The sequence below is a fragment of the Tachyglossus aculeatus genome, chromosome 21 (assembly GCF_015852505.1).
Source record: "Tachyglossus aculeatus isolate mTacAcu1 chromosome 21, mTacAcu1.pri, whole genome shotgun sequence".
Taxonomy (NCBI): Eukaryota; Metazoa; Chordata; class Mammalia; order Monotremata; family Tachyglossidae; genus Tachyglossus; species Tachyglossus aculeatus.
The window spans coordinates 52,573,505-52,598,690 of record NC_052086.1 but is presented as its reverse complement, the minus strand read 5'-3'; the positions used below and the strand labels follow the sequence as shown (position 1 = coordinate 52,598,690).

The following is a 25,186-nucleotide window of genomic DNA, read 5'->3' as shown; positions in this document are numbered from 1 at the left end:
TACTGAGCGCTTACTGTGTGCAGAGCACTGTACTAAGCGCTTGCGAAGTACAAGTTGGCAAAATATAGAGACAGTCCCTACCCAACAGTGGGCTCACAGTCTAAAAGGTGGGCCGATCAGACTTTTAGCATGACATTTCCTCTTAGAAGCGTGCACATTCTACCTTGGGCCTTCCCCAAATAAACCCTCATCTCCCTCCCTTCTGCACTGCCAGATCTATACCCACTTGAAATGATACTTGTTATGTGCTTTCTCTGTGCCAGGTACTGTACTAAGTGCTGGGATGGATAAAAGATAATCAGGGTGGACACAGTCCCTGTCCCACATGGGGCTCCCAGTCTAAGTAGGAAGGAGTAGGATTTAATCCCATTATGCACAAGAGGCAACGGAGGCACAGAGAAGTTAAGTGACTTGCCCCTAAAAACCTGATATACACCCAACGCTCAGCTCTACAACACTGCTGCTATTTATTTTACTGTCCGTCTGCCCCTCTAAAATGAAAGCTCTTAGTGGGCAGGCATCGAGTCTACCAATTCATCTGGACTGAACTTTCCAAAGCACTTAAATCAGCTGTGCACACAGTAAATGCTAAACATCTTTGACTGAATCGGGCAAACCTAGGTCGGGATATGGAAACCGATTTTCTTTCCACTCCCTCTCTCCATCTATAGATGGGAGATGAATATAGAAGAACCCCCTTGGGAAAAATTAGGTTGGCTAAGTACTTAATCCTACTTAAACTGTGAGTCTCCAGCTGGACAGGGTCTAAGTCTTACCTGATAACCTTGGACCTATCAATCACATTTATTGAGCGCTTACTGCATGCAGAGCACTGTACTAGGTGCTTCAGAGAGTACAATCCCAATACTCAGTACAGTGGTTGGCACATAAGAAGTGCTAGACAAATAATATGGTTATTATTATTACAGGACACTACTAAGCTGCTCAGCCAAACATTTAACTGTGGGTGTTAGCACATAGCGTTATTGACAGTTTGGGTTTCACCTTCTTTTGCCCCTCCAAACATTCTGTGGGAGCTAATAATAAAACAGTAAAAAGAGAAGATGAGGAGAAAGAAGAACAAAGTCCCTGGCTATACACCATCCTTATATAATTGAGGATTCACTAAACTGCAAAATACAGGAGGACTTGTCTTTCAAAAGATATATACACACGCACATGGATATACATTTCATGGAGCTACAAAAGAGACAAACCTGATGGGATGGGAGAAAATATATTTGCCGCTGAAAAACCATAGCAATCACTGATGAGTCAGGGTGAGTACTATTACAGGCGTAAGGTTGCTAGGCTAAAATCTCCAGTCTTGGATACAGGCTTTAGTTGAGTCCAGTCTGGTCTTTAGTTTTACAAATAATTCTACCACTTTCATGGGGAAGTTAGGAGGCTGCAATTTCAATAGAGGATCTTGAAGAACAGGAGTTGGAGACAAGAGGGGACATGTATTAAGTCAGATCGGGTCTAGGTAAGTATCTTCGTCGCTCATCCTCTGCCTGGAAAATTGTAATTCATTCAATCTTATTGAGTGCTTACTGTGTGCAGAGCACTGTACTAAGCACTTATTTGTGTTTACCGCTTCTAAGGTCTCATCACAGCTTCCCTACTCGAAATGGACTCACCGGGCAAAAAGACGGCTAACCTTCTGAAAGTTTGGGATAGTCTGGAGGCAGGGCTCGAGAGCTTAAAAATGACTACAAAACAGCCTCCCTTATAAACCTTGATGCCATAGCTTTGCCCTACAAGGCCAAGCTGCTTCCTACAGCTGATGACCTAAACTTCCAGTAATCTGCTAGCAGGTGCCTCTCCAATCAGATTAGACACAGAGGGCTTAGAGTTTGAGGGGAGGGAGAAGGGGTATTTTATCTCCATTTTACTGATGAGTAAACAGAGACTCAGAAAAGTTTAAGTTGCCAACGTCCGAATCCTTATACTCCCCGAGGCCTTTTATCCCACGGTCTTTTGGTCTTCTCAACATTCACTGCTGGGCCCCTGGCTTCTTATTCTTACTCTGGTTAGTGGCAGATCTCTCTTTTCCAGCCACTGTGAGTCCTCCCACCCTCCCTGGGCTAGTGAAAAGGGCCCAGGGATGGACTTCCAGGGGGATCTGCGTTATAACCCCAGCTCCACCACTTCCTGCAAATCACTTAAACTTTTCTGGGTCTCGGTTTCCTCATCTGTAAAACGGAGATTAAAATACGTGTTCTCCCCTCCTCTCAAACTATAAGCCCCGTGTGTCCAATCTGATTGTATCTACCCCAGCACGGAGTAATAATAATTATTATTATTATTATGGTATTTGTTAAGCACTACTATTACTCTATTTTACTTGTACATATTTATTCTATTTATTTTATTTTGTTAATATGTTTTGTTGTCTGTCTCCCCCTTCTAGACTGTGAACCCGCTGTTGGGTGGGGACCGTCTCTATATCAATCAATCGTATTTATTGAGCGCTTACTGTGTGCAGGGCACTGTACTAAGTGCTTGGGAAGTACAAGTTGGCAACATATAGAGACAGTCCCTACCCAACAGTGGGCTCACAGCCTAAAAGGGGGAGACAGAGAACAAAACCAAACATACTAACAAAATGAAATAAATAGAATAGATATGTCCAAGTAAAATAAATAGAGTAGGTTGCCAACTTGTAATTCCCTAGCGCATAGTACAGTGCTCTGCACACAGTAAGCACTCAATAAATACGATTGAATGAATGAATGGATGCTGAGCACTGTCCTATGCGCTGGGTAATAATAATAATGGCATTTATTAAGCACTTACTATGTGCAAAGCACTGTTCTAAGTGCTGGGGAGGTTACAAGGTGCTCAGGTTGTCCCACAGGGGGCTCACAGTCTTTATCCCCATTTTCCAGATGAGGTAACTGAGGCACAGAGAAGTTAAGTGACTTGCCCAAAGTCACACAGCTGACAATCGGCGGAACGGGATTTGAACCCATGACCTCTGACTCCAAAGCCCAGGCTATTTCCATTGGGCCATGCTGTTTCTCTGCTGCTTACCACTAGGCCATGCTGATTCGCTACTTGGCACCTATCAGTCAATCAATAGTATTTATTGAGCACTTACTATACACTTGTATATATGTATATATGGTTGTACATATTTATTACTCTATTTATTTATTTATTTATTTTACTTGTACATTTCTATCCTACTTATTTTATTTTGTTGGTATGTTTGGTTCTGTTCTCTGTCTCCCCCTTTTAGACTGTGAGCCCACTGTTGGGTAGGGACTGTCTCTATGTGATGCCAATTTGTACTTCCCAAGCGCTTAGTACAGTGCTCTGCACATAGTAAGCGCTCAATAAATACGATTGATTGATTGATTGATTACTAGGTGCAGAGCGCTGAACTAAGCACTTGGGGGACTACAATACACCAAGAATTAGAAGACCCATATTAAGCACTTAAATAGTAAACAGGATGGCCCAGGGGGAAAGACACAGTCCTGAGAGTCAAAGGACCTAGGTTCCAATCCTGCCTCTGCCACGTACCTGCTGTGTGACCTTGGTCAAGTCCCTTCACTTCTATGTGCCCTCATCGGCAATTTGGGGAATCCAAAACCCGTCCTCTCTCCTACTTCATCATCATCATCAATCGTATTTATTGAGCGCTTACTATGTGCAGAGCACTGTACTAAGCGCTTGGGAAGTACAAATTGGCAACATATAGAGACAGTCCCTACCCAACAGTGGGCTCACAGTCTAAAAGACTTAGACTGTGTGCCCCATGAGGGACCAGATATAGAAACAGCAGCAGCCTAGCTCAGAGGAAAAAGCCCGGGTTTAGGAGTCAAATGTCGTGGATTCTAATCCCGACTCCGCCACTTGTCAGCTGTGTGACTTTGGGCAAGTCACTTAACTTCTCTGTGCCTGTTACCTCATCTGTAAAATGGGGATTAAGACTGGGAGCCTCACGTGGGACATCCTGATTACCGTGTTCTTTCCCGCCCCTCTCCCCGCCGCGGGCTGAGAACAGTGCTTGGCACATAGTAAGTGCTTAACAAATACCATTATTATGAGTTAGTGGCTAGAGCACGGGCCTGGGAGTTCGAAGGTCATGGGTTCAAATCCCAGCTCCGCCACCTGTCTGCTGTGTGACCTTGGGCAAGTCACTTCACTGGGCCTCAGTTCCCTCATCTGTAAAAGGGGGACTGAGACTATGAGCCCCACGTGGGGCAGGGACTATGTCCAACCCAATCTGTATTCATTCATTCAATCGCACTTATTGAGCGCTTACTGTGTGCAGAGCACTGTACTAAGCGCTTGGGAAGTATAAATCAGCAACATATATCCGTGTTGTACCCACCCCGGCGCTTAGTACAGCGTCTGGCACATAGTTAAGCGTTTAGCAAATACCAGAATTATTAGTCTTTCATTCATTCATTCAATCATATTTATTGAGCGCTTACTGTGTGCAGAGCACTGTACTAAGCGCTTGGGAAGTACAAATCAGCAACATATATCCGTGTTGTACCCACCCCGGCGCTTAGCACAGCGTCTGGCACATAGTTAAGCGTTTAACAAATACCAGAATTATTATTCTTTCATTCATTCATTCAATCGTATTTATTGAGCGCTTACTGTGTGCAGAGCACTGTACTAAGCGCTTGGGAAGTGCAAGTTGGTAACCTATAGAGACAGTCCCTACCCAACAGCGGGCTCACGGTTTAGAAGGGGGAAACAGACAACAAAACAAAACACATTAACAAAATAAAATAAATAGAATAGTAAATATGTACAAGTAAAATAGAGTAATAAATCTGTACAAACATATATACAGGTGCTGTGGGGAGGGGAAGGTGGTAAGGCGGGGGAGGGGGAGGAGGGGGCTCAGTCTGGGAATCAATCAATCAATCAATCAATCGTATTTATTGAGCGCTTACTGTGTGCAGAGCACTGTACTAAGCGCTTGGGAAGTACAAGTTGGCAACATATAGAGACAGTATTATTATCTTCTATCTACCCCAGCGCTTAGGACAGTATTTGGCCCATAGTAAGCGCTTAGGAAACACCACAATTATTGGTAGCGATGCCATAAAAAGAGTAGCAATTCCCGAGCCTTCTAGACTGTGAGCCCGCTGTTGGGTAGGGACCGTCTCTATGTGTTACCAACTTGTCCTTCCCAAGCGCTTAGTACAGTGCTCTGAACACAGTAAGCGCTCAATAAATACGATTGATTGAATGAATTCTATTTATTTTATTTTGTTAACATGTTTTGTTTTGTCGTCTGTCTCCCCCTTCTAGACTGTGAGCCCGCAGTTGCGTAGGGACCGTCTCTAGATGTTGCCAACTTGTACTTCCCAAGCGCTTAGTCCAGTGCTCTGAACACAGTAAGCGCTCAATAAATACGATTGATTGAATTAATTCTACTCATTTTATTTTGCTAATATGTTTTGTTTTGTTGTCTGTCTCCCCCTTCTAGACTGTGAGCCCCCTGTTGGGTAGGGACCGTCTCTAGATGTTACCAATTTGTACTTTCCAAGCGCTTAGTCCAGTGCTCTGCACACAGCAAGCGCTCAATAAATACGATTGACTGAATTCTATTCATTTTATTTTGCTAATATGTTTTGTTTTGTTGTCTGTCTCCCCCTTCTAGACCGTGAGCCCGCAGTTGGGTAGGGACCGTCTCTCTATATTGCCAACCTGTACTTCCCAAGCGCTTAGTACAGTGCTCTGCACACAACAAGCGCTCAATAAATACGATTGATTGAATGAATGAATTCAATTCATTTTATTTTGTTAATATATTCTGTTGTCTGTTTAACCCTTCTGGACTGTGAGCCCGCAGCTGGGTAGGGACCGTCTCTATATGTTGCCAACTTGTACTTCCCAAGTGCTTAGTACAGTGCTCTGCACAAAGTAAGCGCTCAATAAATACGACTGACTAAATGAATTCTATTTATTTTATTTTGCTAATATGTTTTGTTTTGTTGTTTGTCTCCCCCTTCTAGACTGTGCGCCCGCTGCTGGGTAGGGACCGTCTCTATATGTTACCAACTTGTCCTTCCCAAGCGCTTAATAAAGTGCTCTGCACACAGTAAGCTTTCAATAAATACGACTGACTGAATGAATTCTATTCATTTCATTTTGCTAATATGTTTTGTTTTGTTGTCTGTCTCCCCCTTCTAGACTGTGAGCCCGCTGTTGGGTAGGGACCGGCTCTAGATGTTACCAACTTGTCCTTCCCAAGCGCTTAGTAAAGTGCTCTGCACACAGTAAGCGCTCAATAAATACGATTGAATAAATGAATTCAATTTATTTTATTTTGCTAATATGTTTTGTTTTGTTGTCTGTCTCCCCCTTCTAGACTGTGCGCCCGCTGCTGGGCAGGGACCGTCTCTATACGTTACCAACTTGTCCTTCCCAAGCGCTTAGTAAAGTGCTCTGCACACAGTAAGCGCTCAATAAATACGACTAAATGAATGAATTCTATTTATTTTATTTTGTTAATATGTTTTGTTTTCTGTCTCCCCCTTCTAGACTGTGAGCCCACTGCTGGGTAGGGACCGTCTCTAGATGTTGCCAACTTTGACTTCCCAAGCGCTTAGTCCAGTGCTCCGCACCCAGTAAGCGCTTAATTAATACGACTGATTCAATGAATTCTATTTATTTTATTTTGTTAATATGTTTTGTTTTGTTGTCTGTCTCCCCCTTCTAGACTGTGAGCCCGCTGTTGGGTAGGGACCGTCCTTATACGTTACCAACTTGTCCTTCCCAAGCGCTTAGTGCAGTGCTCTGCACACAGTAAGCGCTCAATAAACACGGCTAAATGAATGAATTCTATTTATTTTATTTTGTTAATATGTTTTGTTGTCTGTCTCCCCCTTCTAGACCGTGAGCCCGCAGTTGGGTAGGGACCGTCTCTAGATGTTGCCAACTTGGACTTCCCAAGCGCTTAGTCCAGTGCTCTGCACACAGTAAGCGCTTAATTAATACGACTGATTCAATGAATTCTATTTATTTTATTTTGTTAATATGTTTTGTTGTCTGTCTCCCCCTTCTAGACCGTGAGCCCGCTGTTGGGTAGGGACCGTCTCTAGATGTGGCCAACTTGGACTTCCCAAGCGCTTAGTACAGTGCTCCGCACACAGTAAGCGCTCAATAAATACTGATTGAATGAATGACAGCCCCCCCCCCCCCCGCCCCCCAACCCGGGCTACCTCCAAGCCCCCCCCACTAGCCCCCCCGGCCTGGGGCGTCCTGCACGGTCTCACCTTGTAGGAGAGGCGGCGACGAGTGCGAGGGCTGGAGCGCATCGGCGCAGCTACGGGGGAGACGCCACCGGGTCGGGCGCTATGTAATAGACGGCGGCGGCGCCGGACAGGACCACACTTCCGCCTCCTTCCTCCGGCGGCCCGGCACGGAGGCCGCCCATTGGCTAGCATCCCCCCACGTGACCCGCCTCCCCCGCCGCCATCTTGGAACCGGGCAGAGCCCGCCGACAGGTCAGGCTCTAACCGTCAGTGCGCGTGCGCAACAAAAAGGGATCATTTGGTGCCCCCTCCCCTCTGGCACGTGCTCCCGCCTGGTCTCCAGCTGCGCGCATGCGCGCTCTGCCTGCCCCCGCTCCCTCCCAATCAATCAATCAATAGTATTTATTGAGCGCTTACTATGTGCAGAGCACTGTACTAAGCGCTTGGGAAGCACAAATTGGCAACGTCTAGAGGCAGTCCCTACCCAACAGTGGGCTCACAGTCTAAAAGGGGGAGACAGAGAACCAAACCAAACATACTAACAAAATAAAATAAATAGAATAGATATGTACAAATAAAATAAATAAATACATAAATAGAGTAATAGATCTATCAATCAATTATATCAGTCAATTGTATTGATGGAGCGCTTACTGTGTGCAGAGCACTGTACTAAGCGCTTGGGAAGCACAAATTGGCAACGTATAGAGACAGCCCCTACCCAACAGTGGGCTCACAGTCTGAAAGGGGGAGACAGAGAACCAAACCAAACATACTAACAAAATAAAATAAATAGAATAGATATGTACAAATAAAATAAATAAATACATAAATAGAGTAATAGATCTATCAATCAATTATATCAGTCAATTGTATTGATTGAGCGCTTACTATGTGCAGAGCACTGTACTAAGCGCTTGGGAAGCACAAATTGGCAACATATAGAGACAGTCCCTACCCAACAGTGGGCTCACAGTCTAAAAGGGGGAGACAGAGAACAAAACCAAACATACTAACAAAATAAAATAAATAGAATAGATATGTAGAAATAAAATAAATAAATACATAAATAGAGTAATAGATCTATCAATCAATTGTATTGATGGAGCGCTTACTGTGTGCAGAGCACTGTACTAAGCGCTTGGGAAGCACAAATTGGCAACATATGGAGACAGTCCCTACCCAACAGTGGGCTCACAGTCTAAAAGGGGGAGACAGAGAACCAAACCAAACATACTAACAAAATAAAATAAATAGAATAGATGTGTAGAAATAAAATAAATAAATACATAAATAGAGTAATAGATCTATCAATCAATTGTATTGATGGAGCACTTACTGTGTGCAAAGCACTGTACTAAGCGCTTGGGAAGTACAAGTTGGCAACATTTAGAGACAGCCCCTACCCAACAGTGGGCTCACAGTCTAAAAGGGGGAGACAGAGAACAAAACCAAACATACTAACAAAATAAAATAAATAGAATAGATATGTACAAATAAAATAAATAAATACATAAATAGAGTAATAGATCTATCAATCAATTATATCAATCAATTGTATTGATGGAGCGCTTACTGTGTGCAGAGCACTGTACTAAGCGCTTGGGAAGCACAAGTCAGCAACATTTAGAGACAGCCCCTACCCAACAGTGGGCTTACAGTCTAAAAACAATAATAATGATGGTGTTTGTTAAGCGCCTACTATGTGCCAAGCACTGTTCTAAGCGCTGGGGAGGTTACAAGGTGATCAGGTTGTCCCATGGCGGGGGGGGGCTCACATTTTTAATTTTTTTTAATCCACATTTTTAATCCCCATTTCTGGGAGGTCTTTCCAGACTGAGCCCCTTCCTTCCTCTCCCCCTCGTCCCCCTCTTCATCGCCCCCATCTTACCTCCTTCCCTTCCCAACAGCACCTGTTTATATGTATATATGTTTGTACATATTTATTACTCTAGTTATTTATTTATTTCTTTTACTTGTACATATCTATTCTATTTATTTTATTTTGTTAGTATGTTTGGGTTTGTTCTCTGTCTCCCCCTTTTAGACTGTGAGCCCACTGTTGGGTAGGGACTGTCTCTATATGTTGCCAACTTGTACTTCCCAAGCGCTTAGCACAGTGCTCTGCACACAGTAAGCGCTCAATAAATACGATTGATTGATTGACTGATTTTACAGATGAGGGAACTGAGGCCCAGAATAGTTGATAATAGTAATAATAATAATAATAATGATGGCATTTATTAAGCACTTACTATGTAAAAAGCACTGTTCTAAGCACTGGGGAAGTTACAAGGTGATCAGGTTGTCCCACGGGGGGCTCACAGTCTTAATCCCCATTTTACAGATGAGGTCACTGAGGCCCAGAGAAGTGAAGTGACTTGCCCAAAGTCACACAGCTGACAAGTGGTGGAGCCGGGATTTGAACCCATGACCTGTGACTCCAAAACCCGGGCTCTTTCCACTGAGCCACGCTGCTTCTCTAATGGCATAATAATGGCATTTGTTAAGTGCTTACTATGTGCAAAGCACTGTTCTAAGCACTGGGAGGTTACAAGGTGATCAGGTTGTCCCACATGGGGCTCCCAGTCTTCATCCCCATTTTACAGATGAGGTAACTGAGGCTCAGAGAAGTTAAGTGACCTGCCCAAAGTCACACAGCTGACAGTTGGCAGAGCTGGGATTTGAACCCATGACCCATGACTCCAAAGCCCAGAGTCTTTCCACTGAGCCACAGTGCTTCTCACTAGTGAGTGCTTCTCACCAGTCTAGAAGTGAGTGACTGTGAGCCCGTTGTTGGGTAGGGACCATCTCTATATGTTGCCAACTTGTACTTCCCAAGTGCTTAGTACAATGCTATGCACACAGTAAGCGCTCAATAAATACAATTGAATGAATGAATTAATGAGTGCTTCTCACTCGTCTTGTCACTACTGACAAGACGAGCTGGTCTAGAGTGGCCTCGAGGTCCTTCAGCCGTTGGGCGAGTTTAGGCCCCATGGAAGCCTGTGGCTCTCCATGTTGGTCCCAAGGTTCAACTCCCTTTTAGGCCCGAACCCTTATAGAGCATGTGGGTTGGCTCCAAGCCAGTAAATTTCCTGGGTTCTGTGACTTTTCTCCCCCTCTAGACTGTAAGCTCGTTGTGGGCAGGGAATGTGCCTTTTATATTGTTGTCTTGTCCTCTCCCCAACACTTACTACAGTGCTCTGCATTCAGTAAGTGCTAAATTAATATGATTGACTGACTTTGGACATTTGATATTTGCCCCGTGCCCAACCCCACAGCACTTTATATACATACCTTTCAATTATATATTATTAATGGCTTCTTAGTTCATATTAGTGTCCACTGCCCCCTCCAGACTGTAATCTCTCGCCCACCTTGGGGTTTACACTTGGAGAACCTGAAGCCCAGATAAAAAAATGGATTCAACCACTGGCCCCCAGCCTGTCTGTGAAAGAAATGTAGTCCCAGGGAAAGGAGCACAGGATGAATCGGTCAATCCATCAATCATATTTATTGAGCATTTACTATGTGCAGAGTACTGAACTAAGCGACTGGGAGAGGACAATACAGCAGAAGTGGCAGATGTTCCCTGCCCGTATGGAGGTTACAGTCTACAGTCTAGAGGGGGAGACAGTCATTAATATGAATAAAGAAGCCATTAATAATGTATAATAATAATAATGGCATGTATTAAGTGCTTACTATGTGCAAAGCACTGTTCTAAGCACTGGGGAGGTTACAAAGGTGATCAGGTTGTCCCACGGGGGGCTCACAGTCTTAATCCCCATTTTACAGTTCATGTTTTTCTTGGACTTTTCCAAGCATTAGTGTTTTCTCCAGAGAATTGATCCTCCTGGCATCTAATGAGGGAACTGAGGCACAGAGAAGTTAAGTGACTTGCCCAAAGTCACACAGCTGACAGTTGGCGGAGCCGGGATTTGAACCCATGACCTCCGACTCCAAAGCCCATGCTCTTTCCACTGAGCCACGCCGCCTGGTCCAGAGCTTCAAGAATGTCCGGGGTGGTGGTGGTGGGCATCGGCAGGGCTGGCTCTGTGCAGATCAGAGATTTGCAGAACTCACAGCCTGGCATGCCTTCGGAACACCTGAAGCTGCTGGGCTTTGTTTCCAGGTTTCCTGGAGCTGCCATAAGTGAAGCCAGACCAGGGGTGGAGAAGCCCTGTGAGTCGGAGAGCGGCAAACCAAAGACGTCAAGTGGCAGAGAGCCGTAGATCTAAAACAAGTCCTTTAACTGGAATGGCGAGCAAACGGTGATGAAGAGGGGCAGAGAAGAGGTGTTCCCCAGAGTGGCTAGCAAGGATAGGGGAGGAGGGGAAGGGCCACTGCTTTCTGCCACTGAGATGGGAAAAGCCAGCAGAGTTTCTGTTACCCACCTCATCATCAATCGTATTTATTGAGCACTTACTGTGTGCAGAACACTGTACTAAGCCCTTGGGAAGTACAAGTTGGCAACATATAGAGACAGTCCCTACCCAACAGTGGGCTCACAGTCTAAAACAGGCCCACCTGTTTGTGAAGCGTTCCCTATTCTTCCACCAGAAAGTTACTCTCCCCCCATTCACAGCCATATCCAACAGGCCTTCCCAGACTAAGCCCCACTTTTCCTCATCTCCCACTCCCTTCTGCGTCACGCTGACTTGCTCCCTTTGCTCTCCCCCTTCCCAGCCCCACAGCACTTATGTCCATATCTGTCACGTATTTAAAATGATGTCTGTTGATTTGTATCAATGTCTGTCTTCCCCACTCTAGACTGTGAGCTCAATGTGGGCAGGAATTGTCATGTTTATTGTTGTATTGTACTTGCCCAAGCACTTAGTACAGTGTTCTGCACACAGTAAGCACTTAATAAATATGATTGAATGAAGGTGACTGAGGCACAGAGAAGTGAAGTGACTTGCCCAAAGTCACACAGTGACAATTGTCAGAGCTGGGATTTGAACCCATGACTCCAAAATGCATGCTCTTTCCACTGAGCCACACTAATTCAAAGGTAAGCATATAAAGTGCTGTGGGGTTGGGGATGGGGCAAATATCAAATGTCCAAAGTCAGTCAATCATACTAATTGAGCGCTTACTGAATGCAGAGCACTGTAGTAAGTGTTGGGGGGAGGACAGTACAACAATATAACAGGCACATTCCCTGCACATAATAAGCTTACAGTCTAGAGGGCGAGAAAGGTCCAGAACCCAGGAGATCTGGGTTCTAGTTCACCTTTCCTGTCACATTACCAGCTGTGTGACCTTCGGCAAGTCACAACTTCTCAGTGCCTCAGTTTCCCCATCAGTAATATAGAGATAAAATAGGTTGTGAGCCTTTGGAAAGGCACTTCCCTGTTCCTGCACTCCCCATTTTTTCAGCTCTAAGGACTTCCTGATGAAGGCCATGGGAAAAGGAGGGAATTGTCTATCAGTAGACCCCAAGAGAAGCAGTGTGAGCTAGTGGATTGAGCACGGGCTTGGGAGTCAGAAGGACCTGCGTTCTAATCCCAGCTCTGCCATCTGTCCGTTGTGTGACCTCGAGCAAGACACTTCACGTCTCTATGCCTCAGTTACCTCATGTGTAAAATGGAGATTAAGACGGTGAGCTCCATATCGGACATGGACTGTGTCCAACCTGATTAGCTTGTATTTACCCAACTGCTTAATACAGTGCCTGGCACATAGTAAGTACTTAACAAATGCCATTTAAGAAAAAAGGCTCCTTTCAAGAGCTGTCTCATTTTAACTACTGTCCTAGGTTTCCTACCCTGGAAGACACCTGGTCTCCGAGAACCTTTTGGTGGGGTTTAAAAAAAAGATAAAAACTTCCCCAAAGTAAGAAAAAATGGGGAGTTGACCTAATTGGGTTTTCTGCCCACTGGCTTTGGTTCATGATTCAGGATCATGTTTTACTTTTAGCAGCAGCCCAAATGCTACACCTAACTAAAATAATTACCTTTGCTCACCTTCTGAAAAGATGAGGCAACTGTATTTCTTCACACTTATGTAAATTCTAACCAGTTCAGCCAGTTCCAGCAGTTGCTTACAGTTGAGTCAGGTCAATTCCTTGCAAAAATCTTAAAAGCTTACTTCCTGCCCTCCAGCAGTTTACAATCTAATCGGAGAAGCAGCACAAGCAAGGGAGAGAGGCTGAAATTACCAAGAGAATCTGAACTTGATTGCCAAAGGTGAGAGCCCACTGTTGTGTAGGGACTGTCTCTATATGTTGCCAACTTGTACTTCCCAAGCGCTTAGTACAGTGCTCTGCACACAGTAAGCGCTCAATAAATACGATTGATTGATTGACTGATTGATTGAGAGCCAGGGCAAGAGAACAGAACTCTGGTCTAGTTCCACAGTCTGAGGCACTAGCCACCAGACACCCATGAAATGCCACAGAATAGAACCAACCAAAAATTTGGATACTCTTCTATCAAACCCAAGGAAAAACCTCATATTGCCTCCAGGAAAACTTCTTCAATTGATTCCTAATCTCCAAAATTTAAATCCCTTAGCTGCTTAGTACAGGGCTCTGCACACAGTAAGTGCTCAATAAATATGATTGATTGAGCTCTCCCCATTGCCACTTCCACTCCATGCCACCTAAACTTTTAGGTACTCGCATTCCTCACTGCTGAAGCACTTAGAAGCATATCATTAAACTCAAATTCTTCCTCCCATCTGTAACTCATTTTAATGTCTGTCTCCCCTGCTAGATTGTAAGGCCCTTGAGGGCAGGGACCATATCTATTAATTCTGTCCTGCACTCTCAAATTCTCTGCACACAGTTGACTCTCAATTAATACTTTTGATTGATTGATTTTGACTTTAGGCCTAAAAGCTACTGTTGGACTGTGACTCTTGGCAGAAATATACCATAAACTACTCCTGAAGTTTGGGCATTGTTTTCTGTAGTTAAAAAGCAAAGTGGATGACCAAATCTTAAATTAAATCCGCCCCTTTGTTCAGTAAAATTTTCAAATAGATCAGTCTTTTAGGAAATACACCCATTGCAAATAATTATAAACAGTAAATCCCAGATAAAAACATTTAATTTTTGATAACGACTCAGACAGTGCCAGTTCTTGACTACTGACTTAATTTCTGCAGTTGAGGTCACTTTTTCTGAATGCTGCTGTGATGGAGGCAAGAGCCAAGTTGAACCAGAAGAGGTACACCACTGAATTTTCATGGACAAAGTGTGCAAGCGCTACTTTCTCAGAGACATTCATACCCACGGAGGCAGCTTTGCTGTCAGCAGCATCACCCTCGAAGGACATTTTATTATTAGCTGTCCTACTCAGTCTCTTCCCAGGTAAGAGAAAAGGACTTCTAACATCCTCAGTCCTCATTTCCCCTACAGGCCCTCCCCTTTGTGCTTTAGATGCATTTGCCTGAGTTCATTCATTCAGTTGTACTTATTGAGCACTTACTGTGTGCAGAGCACTGTACTAAGCGCTTGGAAAGTACAATTCCCTGAGCACTTTGATATTCACCTCAGCCCCACAGCACTTCCATACATTCCTCATACTCTACCCTTTCAATCAATCAATCGTATTTATTGAGCGCTTACTGTGTGCAGAGCACTGTACTAAGCACTTGGGAAGTACAAGTTGGCAACATATAGAGACAGTCCCTACCCAACAGTGGGCTCACAGTCTAAAGGGGGAGACAGAGAACAAAACCAAACATACTAACAAAATAAAATAGAATAGATATGTACAAGTAAAATAAATAAATAAATAAATAGAGTAATAAATATGTACAAACATATATACATATATACAGGTGCCGTGGGGAAGGGAAGGAGGTAAGATGGGGGGGGATTAATGCCTGTCTTCCATTGTAGGCTATAAGCTCCTTTCTTATAGTATTTATTAAGCACTTACAGTGTGCCAGGCACTGTACTAAATGCTGGGGTAGATACAACCTAATCAGATTGAGCACAGTCCCTGTCCCACATGGGGCTCACGGTCTTAATCCTCATTTTACAGATAAGGGAACTGAGGCCCAGGGAAGTGAAGTGATGTACCCAAGGTCACACAGCAGACAAGTGGTGGCAGGATTAGAACCAGGTCCTTTCGACTCCCAGGCCCACGGTCTATCCACTAGACCACACTGCTTCTCACTAGGCCACACTGCTTCTGACTCGGCCACGCTCCTTGAAGGTAAGGAGCATATCTACCCACTGTGTTGTATTGCTCTATCCAAGTGCCTAGTGCAGTGCTCGCCACACAATAAGCGCTCAATAAATTCCAGTGACTGACTGATTGATCCCTTTTCTCTCCACTACCTCATCATCAATCGTATTTATTGAGCGCTTACTGTGTGCAGAGCACTGTACTAAGCGCTTGGGAAGTACAAGTTGGCAACATGTAGAGACAGTCCCTACCCAACAGTGAGCTTACAGTCTAAAAGGGGGAGACAGACAACAAAACCAAACATACTAACAACCTGCATTATCACCCAGCTTCCCCAGTGGTTCCTTGGGCAAGGTTTGACTGGATTTCTGTCTATATTCTCACAACCCTGGGGTTCTCTCCTGGGAGGGTAGTACTTCTGCTAAAAAGTAATAATAATAATAATAAACTGTGGTATTTAGTAAGTTCTTACTATGTGACAAGCACTGTACTAACAACTGGGGTGGATCGCAGATAATCAAATCAGACCCGATCCCGATCCCACATGGGACTTGTGTGGCTTAGTGGATAGAGCACAGACCTTGGAGTCAGAAGGATCTGAGTTCTAATTCTGACTCTGCCACTTGTCTGCTGTGTGACCATAGGCAAGTCACTCTGCTTCTCTGAACCTCAGTTACTTAAAAGGGATTAAGAATGTGAGCCCCATGTGGGACAGGGGCTGTGTCCAACCCTTGATTAACTTGTATCTACCCCAGTGCTTAGAACAGTGCTTGGCATATAGTAAGCACTTTACAAGTATCATTATTACTATTATTATTAAGTAGGAGGGAGAACAGGTACTGAATCCCCATTTTACAGAAGAGGAAACTGAGGCACAAAGAAGTTAGGTGAGCAGCATAGTTAAGTGGAGAGAGCATGGGCCTCGGAGTCAGAGGACATGGGTTCTAATCCCGGCTCTGCTATTTGTTTGCTGTGTGACCTTGGGCAAGCTGCTTAACTTCTCTGTGCCTCAGGTGCCTCATCTGGAAAATGGGAATTAAGATTGTGAGCCCCACTTGGGACAACCTGATTACCTTGTATCTATCCCAGTGCTAAGAACAGTGCTTGGCACATAGTAAGCACTTAACATATATCATAATTATCATTATCATTTTTACTTGCAAAGGTGGAAGCAGTGCTGAACCAATTAGTCTAGACCACGCTTTTCCAGGGAGAAAGTGGTCCGGGAATGTGTCTGTTTATTGTTGCATTGTACTCTCCCAAGCACTTAGTACAGTGCTCTGCACACAGTACGCTCTCAGTAAATATGATTGAATGAGTTAACATTAACACATCCTGAGCCCTGTCCATGAGCCCCAATTTTACTCAGTGTCCTGGTATCTGAAAAATTTGCCCCGTCTGGGAGTGGAGGTATCTCCCTCATCTCCTGAGCCCACTTCTGTGTCCCTAAAAGACTCAGTAGAAAGACCCCAGCTCTGGCAGAGTGCAGTCAAACTATCCTGGTCAGTGTTTCCTGCTGAGTGGGTCATTTTAGATGGAAATTGAGGCAGCTGTGGTCAGTTCTGGGCAAACTGTGACAGGTGGCTTACTCCAGTTCAGGAGCTTCCCCCTGTCATGTGGACTTTTTCCTTTCGGTCAGCCCGGCCTAGAGTAAATAGTGGGTTGAAGGTGCTCAGCCTTGCCTAGAGTAAATAGTAGGTTGAAGGTGCAGTACTCTACTGATGCAGAAAAATAAATGAGTCATTAAAGAAGCAGCTTACCATTCTACAGGATTGAAATGGGTCTCATCCTACTGTGGTTTCAGGAAAAAAACAATCCCATTCAAATCAGAGTGTGCTGTGACTGAGCAAGAGCCGAAGAATTCAGTTCACTCAGTCCTGGAAAACTGAACAAAAGTTGGGAACCTCCTGCTGTTCCAAGGAAGCTTTATCTATGAGAGTCTGGAAATCTTGGGAACTGCTTTTTCAGATATCAGGAAAGGGGAGAGGGTGACTTGGAACTCTCCACCTCAGGTTCTAATATCATTTGTCCCACCCTCCTGTCCTCACAAGAGCAGAGTGTTATACAGAGCAGTTAAGATCGCCTCCCTGGTTTATTGTTTTCTTTTGAAAATACAGAGAAAACAAGGCAGCAGACACTGTGGTTCTTTTTTCCTGACAAAGAAGAAACAAAAATACCTAGAGGTCTCTAGGTTAATTCTTCTGGGGTGTTTGATGAATCAGTGGTATTTTTTCAGCGCTTACTGTATGCAGAGCACTGTACTAAGTGCTTGGGAGAGGACAGTACGATAGAGTTGGCTGCCATGTTCCCTGCCCAAAGGGAGCTTACAGTCTTGAGAGGGAGAGCAAACCAACTCTGCAAAGATGGTGCAGGGCTGCTGCAAATAGCAAAGGAATAAAGTGCTCATATGTTTCAAATAAAACTTGCTTTTGCCTTTCAAAAATACCCAAAATGCAGGAATTAGAATTTTTACACATGAGAAAAGGGACCAAGAAAGTGCAGATGCACCAGCACGACCATGTTTTCCAGTCGGTACATTTTCTTTGGCGCCTGCTCCTTTTTAAAATCAAATTTCAAGTTGAAGCTCTGTAGGCAAATATTAATAATAAAATATGTGAAACATTACATTTTGTATGAAAATATCTATTATTTGGATTATTATTTTGTTGGCAATTGAACTGAAATGATTGGGTGGCTGCATGCAGTCACAGTGTCTGCATTTGAAAACCACTGGTACAGGTCTTCTCAAACAATAAAGCAAAATTGCATTACCCCACAGAAGCAAGAACTATTTTTGAGTAAGTCTCGACTGAGTTCAGAGATGAGCTAAAATGAATTTGCATTGATTTATACCCTGTAATCAGAGAACCCCAAAGGGTTTAATTAAATACATTGAATAGCGGAGGAGTCAGCACTGAGGCAATCGACACACATTTATTAACTGGCCAATTTTGAAGTCCAGGAAAACAGAACCTTGGATATAGAATACAGTTTCTAAAAGGCACATTAAACTTTTATGGAATGATGAAACCCAAAGAATGTGGAAATGGGTGGGATTAATGGATCCAGTTTTCAAATGACGAAACAATGAAATAGCATGATTTCATATCAGAGGATTTTTTGGGCCAGTTTGGTATTAATATGCTCTTTGTTGTACTTGGGACTATGCTAGAATAATTTACACAGCTGGGTTTTCTTTTCTATTGTCTCCTTTTTTTAAAAAAGAAAATGAAAATGAGAAACTGGATTTTAAAAGGAGAGTTAAGCCCGGGCTAATTAAAGACCCTAGGAAATATCAATGGGCTTGAGCTCTAAGCTGCCACCAGAATCCAGACATCAAATTAAAATTTCAGTAGAATGGTGACCAGTGGTACAGCTTTTGAGTTAATCTTCCTTCATTCATTCATTCAATCGTATTTATTGAGCGCTTACTGTGTGCAGAGCACTGTATGAGAGAAGCAGCATGGCTCAGTGGAAAGAGCACAGGCTTTGGAGTTAGATGTCATAGTTTCAAATCCCTGCTCCACCGCTTGTTGCCACTGTGTGACTCTGGGCAAGTCACTTAACTTCTCTGTGCCTCAGTTATCTGTAAAATGAGGATTAAAACTGTAAGCCCCTCATGAGACAACCTGATCAACTTGTATCCTTCCCAGCGCTTAGAGCAGTGCTTTGCACATAGTAAGCACTTAATAAATGCCATTATTATTATTATTATTACTAAGTGCTTGGGAGAGTACATATAATAGTAAATAGACACGTTCCCTGTCCACAATGAGCTTAAACAAACAAAAAAACTCCCAAACTAGTCCAATTTGTTTGTGACTTCCGCATATATCTAGTATTTGTATCAGAATGTATTCTTCAGAAGTGGGTCTGGAAATATCCACCAGTGTCAGGGGCTGCAGGAAAATAGCTGTAGCATTATGCAAGCATAGCACAACTGTGAGCCCTTTCTTCACCCAGTCAATTGTATCTACTGAGCACTTCCTGAATGCAGAGCACTGTACTAAGCACTTTATAACAATAAGCAGCCACATTCCCTACCCACAACAAGCTTACAGTCTAGAGGGGGAGACAGACATTAATATAAATACATTACAGATATGTACATAAGTGCCATGGGGTTGAGGGGGGGATGAATAAAGGGAGCAAGTCAGGGCGATGCAGAAGGAAGTGGAAGAAGTGGAAAGGAAGGCTTAGTCAGGGAAGGCCTCTGGGAGGAGATGGGCCTTCGATAAGGCTTTGAAGATGAGGAGAGGAATTGTCTGTAGGATATGAGGAGGGAGGGAGGGTGTTCCAGGCCAGTTCCAGGGCATGGGTGAGATGCTGGAGGTGAGTACAGTGAGAAAGACTGGCATTAGAGGAGCGAAGTTGTGGGCCAGGTTGTGTAGTAGGAGAATAGCGAGGTGAGGTAGGAAGGTGCAATGTGAGTGACAGCTTTAAAGTGCTTTCTTCAACTCCCTTTCTGATTTGTACCTTAAACCACAAGTGGCTTAGAACTTCTGAGGTCCCCAGGGGCCCCTGAGGATTTTGGATAGCTATTTGAGAAGGAAGGTGGCCCAAGTCCAAGCTCAGGCTTGGCTCTTGGTGCACAGAGCTTGGGGAAAAACAGCTTGAGGGTAAATGCCGAGCTATTCTTTGAGGCTCTCAAGGAAACTCCTTTGGGGTCATCCCCAGGAGCCACGACAATTTATCTGCTATTTTGAATTCGGTTCCTGTTTCCCAAAGGGATGACAACCTGACTTAATTTAGTGTCATTTGCAAATTTGAAGCACATACTCTCAATTTGTTCATTCAGGTCACCAATTAGGATATTGATGACCTCAAGATTCATTCCAATCAAGCAATGGTATTTATTGAGCATCAGAGAAGCAGCATGGCCTGGTGGATAGAGTATGAGCCTATGAGTCAGAGAACCTGTGTTCTAAATCCCAGTTCTGCCATATACCTGCTATGTGACCTTCAGCAAGTCACTTCACTTCTCTGTGCCTCAGTTCCCTCATCTGCAAAATGGGAATTCAGTAGCCATTCCCCCTCCTATTTAAAGTATTAGCCCCATGTGGGGCTTGATGATCTTGTACCTACCCCAGTGCTTAGCACAATGCTTGACACATAATACCACAATTATTATTATTATTAGCACATGCTATGCACAGAGTACTGTGCTAAACTCTGGGAGAATGCAGTACAACAGAGTAGATATAGATGATTCCTGATCACAAGGACCTTACCCACCTTGTTTTGTTGCCCATTGATTCATTGATTGATTGTGGAGGTGGACACGGGGGATTTAACATTTTTCTGCCCCAAAACATCATAATTACTGTCTCTCAGTTTTTCATTGTATTTTCAACAATTATAAAATTATTGCAAAAATAAACTCCACCTAGGCAATTCCCCAACATGAGCTTGTGTTGGAGGACTCACAAATGAATGATAGGTCAAAATTCATCTCCCGTGTGTAGATTGTAAGCTCCTGGAGGGCAGGGACTCTGTCTTTTATTTTTGCTGTATGTTTCCAAACACTTAATTCAGCCTTTTGCTCACAATAGGAGCTCAGTAAATGTTACTGAGAATGACCAGTAAGCGAGTTTTCCCATCCCCAGTGAGGGACCTTGCTTTAAACCAATTTAGGGATTTTAATTTTAAATGTGAAAGCTGATGCAAGAAGCAGGGAGGCCTAGTGTTCCAGAACTGAGAGCCAGAAGAACTGGGTTCTAATCCTGGCTCCGCCACTTGCCTGCTGTGTGACCTTGGGCAAGTTGCTTAACCTTTCTGGGTCTCAATTTCCTCATCTGTAAAATGGGGATTCAATACCTGTTCTCCCTCTCCTTAGATAATGAGCCCCATTATCTAATAATAATAATTAGTATTATAAAAATGATGGTATTTGTTAAGTGCTTACCACGTGCCAGGCATTGACGTGTTGGGGTGGATACAAGCAAATTATCTGATTATCTTGTATTTACACCAGAATTTGGCCTATAGTAAGCGCTTAGTAAATATTATTATTAACCTGCCAGTAATGTTATTTGGGCATTTATCACACTTATTCATGATCCATTTGGTTTGACTAAGCAGTAGAGGGCAATGACATCAGGGCAGCAGTCTCTCTCTAGACTGTAAACTTGTTGTGGCTAGGGAATGCGTCTGGTTATTGTTGTATTGCTCTCTCCCAAGTGCTTAGTATAGTACTCTGCACACACTAAGCGATCAATAAATACGAATGAATGAATGAAGGGCAGAGCTAAGGTTAGGAATTTCTCTGCTCACAACACGGCTATTGCAATTCCCTCCTTCCCCCACCCTGATTCTCTAAGCCTCAGAAAAATGCCACACATACACCAGCACATACGTGTGTGTGTGTGAGACAGAGAGAGAGAGAGAGAGAGAGAGAGAGAGAGAGAGAGAGAAAGAGAGAGAGAGAGAAAGAGAGAGAGAGAGCATGTGTCCTTGAGGGCATACCCTTAGATTCCCCAATCTCTGATTCTAACTTTCAACAAACAGCATTATTTCAGAGGGGGAGGAGGGTAGCAGGAGAATGAGCTATGTCAAGGAGAATGTCCCAGTCAAAGATTTTTGCAAACACTTTTGCCATCAATTTGCAAACGAAGGATTAGCTTCCCCTATTTTCCAAATACTGAACTGGGGCCATAAGGCCAAGTTTCCTTTGCCCCCAAGTAATCAAACTACCCCCTTCCGGCCTAAAAAATGTTTTCACAATACACCAAGCTATTTCAACCCAGCATGACTTGAGACCTATTTCTAAAGAATGGATTTCACAACACATAAATACATAAAAATCAAAACGGAGATGGAAGCATCAGAAAAAGAGGTGTAACACAGCACACAATTGGGATGCATACTTGCATTGCCTTAGCATAAAGAAAGCACAATGAACACATACTGTAAAAAAATGGACACTTAATTTTTGAGTGCCATCACTTCATTTCTAGATTTCTCATTGTTCATTCCGTGATTTCAACCTTCTATCGGCTGCTTTAATTACTCCACAAACTTGTTCTACCCTTGCATTGTACTTTCCCAAGTGCTTAGTACAGTGCTCTGCACACAGTAAGTACTGCATAAATACAATTTGATTGACTGGGTAAGGTTTGTTTGATTGGCTTTGGAAATTCTGATGAAGCCAAAGTTGATGGCAGGGGTTTCTAGGGCATCATGACTTTGGGGGAGAGGGACTTTCACAGACTGGTGAATTCCCAAATGACCCCTTAGAGGATGGAGTTCGGCAGCAGAGCTCAAGATGCAGCCATTGCGGTCTTCCCATGCCTTACTGGAAAATTGCAATTGTACCCAACTCCAAGATAGGGTGACCAGATTTGAAGGCTGGATGGGTGTGAGGCCTCCAGGGGGGGAAATCAGAAAGAGAGTGGGGACAGAAAAGGGGGGGGGGGGGGGGAAGGGTCAAAGAGAAGGACAGAGGGGACAGATGAAGAAAGACAGAGGGAAAAAAGGGTGCCCTGCTGCTGCTATAATAATAATTATGGTACTTGTTACGTGCTTTTTGTGTCAAGCGCTGTTCTAAGCACTAAGGTAGACTCACACTCTTATCTCCATTCTACAGATGAGGTAACTGAGGCCCTCCTCCACAGCCCTATGCTGCCACCTGATCTTAGCTTTGGCGGTGGTGAGCAATGGCAACTCTGGCTGCCCAGTTGTGACCCAACAGGTCCTTCTGGGCCATGGTTGGGAGTTTTTAGCATTGCCAAATGATGCCTTCATGTTTTTGCTTTTTTATGGTATTGGTTAAGCACTTTCTATGTTGCAGGCACTTTACTAAGTGCTGGGGTAGATACAAGTTAATCAGGTTAAACACAGTTCCTGTCCCACATAGGGCGCAGAGATCATGGGTGATCACTGGTAGGAGTGGGCAGTGTTGGTTTGCAGGGATGAAACTCCTACTCCAGATTATTCTATCCCACCAAAAGAAATCTGAATGGCCGGATTCCTCTTGGTTTGGGGGGCACCCATCCCTGAGGAATTGACCCAATTCTGGGTATGTGCATTATTTTGAGGAACTGCAAGTTTAAAAGTAATTTTCAGATACAGCCACTAGGAGACAAGTGACCAGTGATTCCCCATTTTACAGAGGTAATTGAGGCATGGAGAAGTGAAGTCACTTGCCCAAGGTCACACAGCATTGGGGAGTCAGAATTAGAACCCAGGTCCTTCTCTCAGGCCTCTGCTCTATCCACTAGGCCACTCTGCTTTTCACTCTAGGTATATGTAATAATAATAATGATGACATTTATTAAGCGCTTACTATGTGCAAAGCACTGTTCTAAGCACTGGGGAGGTTACAGGATGACTAGGTTGTCCCACGGGGGGCTCACAGTCTTAATCTCCATTTTACAGATGAGGTAACTGAGGCTCAGAGAAGTGAAGTGACTTGCCCAAAGTCACACAGCTGACCATTGGCGGAGCCGGGATTTGAACCCATGACCTCTGACTCCAAAGCCCGGGCTCTTTCCACTGAGCCACGCTGCTTCTCTAATATGTACAACTTCTTAAAGCCAAGGATAACTAGTGCCCAGAGCTACTTATCTGCAAACCAACTAACCTCGATCACTCCTTCCTTTAGGCCTGGACATCTCCTGTCAGATATGCTTCCTTAATTTCCTCTCTTGGGCTTGGGGCTCCCTCATGGCTACCACACTTTGCCTAGGGCTATGCTATTAATAATAACAATAATAATAGCAGTATTTGTTAAGTGCTTACTATGTGCCAAACACTGTACTAATCAGTAGGCTAGATACAAGATAATCGGGTCCCACCTGGGGCTCACGATCTAAGTAGGAGGGAGAGCAGCTTTGAATCCCCATTTTGCAAATGAAGGGATAATAAGCACAAAGAAGTTGGGTGACTTGCCCAAGGTCACGCAGCAGGCAAGTGATAGAGCCAGGATTAAAAGCAAGGACTTCCACCAGGCTGTACCCTTTCGACTAGGCCACGTTGCTTCAATTCAGTTGGCTTGACTACACCTGTCATCTAGTGGCTGGATCTGAAAATTACTTTTAAAATTTCAGTTTCTCAAAATAAAATATACCCAGAAATGGGTCAATTCCTGAGCTGGGTGCCCCCCAAATCAAGAGGAATCCAGTCCCTGCAAACCAACCCTGCCCACTCCTGCCAGTGATCAGTGGGGAAGCAGCGTGACTCAGTGGAAAGAGCACGGGCTTTGGAATCAGAGGTCGTGGGTTCAAATTCTGACTTAGCCACTTGTCAGCTGTGTGACCTTGGGCAAGTCACTTAACTTCTCTGCGTGGCTCAGTGGAAAGAGCCCGGGCTTTGGAGTCAGAGGTCATGGGTTCAAACCCCGGCTCTGCCGATTGTCAGCTGTGTGACTTTGGGCAAGTCACTTCACTTCTCTGTGCCCAAGTTACCCCATCTGTAAAATGGGGATTAAGACTGTGAGCCCCAGGTGGGACAACCTGATCACCTTGTATCTACCCCAGCGCTTAGAACAGTGCTTGGCACATAGTAAGCGCTTAATAAATACCAACATTATGATTATTATTCTCTGGGCCTCAGTTCCCTCATCTGTAAAATAGGGAGGAAGACTGTGAGCCCCATGTGGGACACTCTGATTACCTTCTATCTACCCCAGCACTTAGAACAGTGCTTTGCACATAGTAAGCACTTAATAAATGCCATTATTATTATTATTATTATTATCAGAAACTGGTAGAGAAGTAGTGTGGCCTAGTGGATGAGAGCATGGATCTGGGAGTCAAAGGACATGGATTCTAATCCCAGCCATGCCCCATGTCTGCTGTGTGACCCTGG

General features: G+C 44.1%; 1 protein-coding gene across 1 annotated transcript in view; it reads right to left on the bottom strand.

Annotated features, from left to right (window-relative positions):
* NAA60 (N-alpha-acetyltransferase 60, NatF catalytic subunit) overlaps positions 1-7,378 on the bottom strand; it is a 57,410-nt gene extending 50,032 nt beyond the window's left edge. The window contains exon 1 of the transcript XR_005455348.1: positions 7,254-7,378. The gene's annotated coding sequence lies outside the window, so the exon portion shown is untranslated. The remainder of the gene's footprint in view (positions 1-7,253) is intronic.
* Between the last annotated feature and the right edge of the window lie 17,808 nt (positions 7,379-25,186).